Genomic DNA, 2,156 nt, shown 5'->3' with positions numbered 1-2,156 from the left:
TGAGCCCAGACGCAGGAGCTAATGTTACTGACCAGGCCGGTGCTGGGCAGCAACTCACAGGCAGGAGTCCATCTGGGGACGGGTGGAAACCAGACCCGCCTGAGGGCCCCAAGAGCAGGCCGGCGGGCGTACCCCTGGGGTAGGTTTAGTCTGGTGAAGTCCGTTGCTGGTGCCAAGAACGAGTGGAAGCACCTGAAGCCCGCGAGGCTGAGTGGCAGAGGGAGGCTGCCCTGCGTGGGCTGGGCGAGTCTGGGCGGGCCCAGGTGGGCGGGAGGGGGGGCGGGCACGGCTGATCTCGCTGCACCCTGCCGCCAGGTCAAGTGCAGCAGGAAGGGGCAGAGTCTCCCTGTGGGGGGGGAGCCCGGGGGGCCTTGGGAAAGTGGAGGCTGGTTGGGAGGGGGCGGCCAGCGCTGTGCAATGTCCATATTTGGGTTCCAGCTCTGTCTGACCCTTAAACCTCCCCCTGCGCTGAGGAACCTGTGGTGCTGTGATCCCGGGCGCGGGAGCTTTGGGGTACGGACCCAGGCTGCTTCTGGGGCCCCCGCCTGGCTGCCTGCCCGTCCAGCAACGCTGCAGCCTCCCAGGCCAGGTGGCCCATGGAAGGACAGCGCTTGGGAGTGGCCGGTCACACCCCGGGGACGAGGGCCGGGCAGGCAGCAGAGGCCCCAGACAGCCTCTGTGGAGTGTGGCTGGGGAAAGAGCGGGGCTGCAGGCCCGCCCCCCAGGGTGCCCCTCAGAGGCCGCCCGGCCCTGTCCCACAGCCCAAGACGCCCGAGGGTCTCTGGGCGCCAGACCCAGCAGGCAGGGAGAGGCAGGTGCTGGGCGCGGGCAGCCACCCGGTGGTGCCCCCACGGACACCTTGCTGGGGGGCGTGGCAGAGTGGCTACCCAAGGGTGCAGGGCAGGTGCAGGGTGTGGCCCAGCTCTGGCCAGGAGGAGCCGCCTCTCTCTCTCTCAATCTCCCCCCGGCTCTTGGGACTGGGTGACTCCGTGTTTCAGTCAGCCCAGCCGGTGAGGTATTGCAGTCACCTTGTATCTCTCTTTCCCTGGCTGCTCCTTTTCCTTCCCCGTTAGTAAATAAACCCGTTATTGACCCTCTGTGTGTGTCTGCAGTGCAGCCGAATTTCAGGCGCGGGTGAGGCCCTCGGACAGGCGGCCCAGCTCACACGGGGGCCGGTGACACTCACCCTCAGGGACAGGACATCAGGAGGTCGGGGAGTGGGGAGTGGGATCCCAGGGCGTACAGGCATCGCAGTCCCAGCGCCCAAGGGAACGGGGCTCTGTGCGCCTCAGAAAATCAGGGCTGTGGAGGGAGGAGGCCCAAACTGAGGCCCAGCTGCCCAGGGTGGTGGGCCTGAGCCAGACCTGCGGGCAAGCACCGCTGAGCCCAGCCCCAGCCCAGCCCCAGCCGCAAGTCCCGCGGATAAGGACATGCTGCAGTCTGGGGATGCCTCCTCTGAGTGTCAGCCTCCCTCCCACCACCCGAGGGTGCGCCCTAAGGCCTGGCCCCAGCCTAAAGGCTTAGGACTGCAGATCTCAGGCCCCAGAGCTGGAGGCGACACCCTTCCAGCCAAGGCAGGGCAGGAGGGAGCACCCACCTCTTCCCACATTCCTGCACCCTTGGGACCAAGTAACACGCCCACTGACCACGGGACCCAGAGGTCCTGAGGCAGCAGTGAGTCACAGCCTCCCAGCCCCCACTGGGAAGGGCAGCCCTGGGACCCCCAAGGCAGGGCAGGCGCCCAGCAGGGGGCGGAGGGAGCCCACTGGCTGCAGGTGGACAGCAGTGCTGCAGCCCTGCCAGGAGCCGCGTCCAGCGCGGCGGCCACACCTCTGGCTGGCTCTCAGCTCCTGTGTGGGTGGCCTGGCCAGGGAGTCCGGGTGGGGTGCTGGGTGTGCCCAGCCTGCTCCACCCAGCAGGAGACACACTGTCCAGACAGCAGACGCTGGCCCAGGGCAGGAGCCAGCAGGGCTGGGAGCCCCCTCGAGGTCTCCAGCTCCTGCCCCTGCCCAGGCCTGTCCTGGCCGCATTCTCTCCGGGGATGTGCCACGACAAAGCCAGGGACCGTGCCACACCCTTCCCGCCCTTGCCACCTTATCGCGTCCTGCTCAGCTAGACTCACTTTCACAGGCGGTGGGCTGAGGGCGCTCACTGAG

The sequence above is a fragment of the Condylura cristata genome, unplaced genomic scaffold (assembly GCF_000260355.1).
Source record: "Condylura cristata isolate star-nosed mole 26May11 unplaced genomic scaffold, ConCri1.0 scaffold00013, whole genome shotgun sequence".
Taxonomy (NCBI): domain Eukaryota; kingdom Metazoa; phylum Chordata; class Mammalia; order Eulipotyphla; family Talpidae; genus Condylura; species Condylura cristata.
This window is presented reverse-complemented; position numbering follows the sequence as displayed.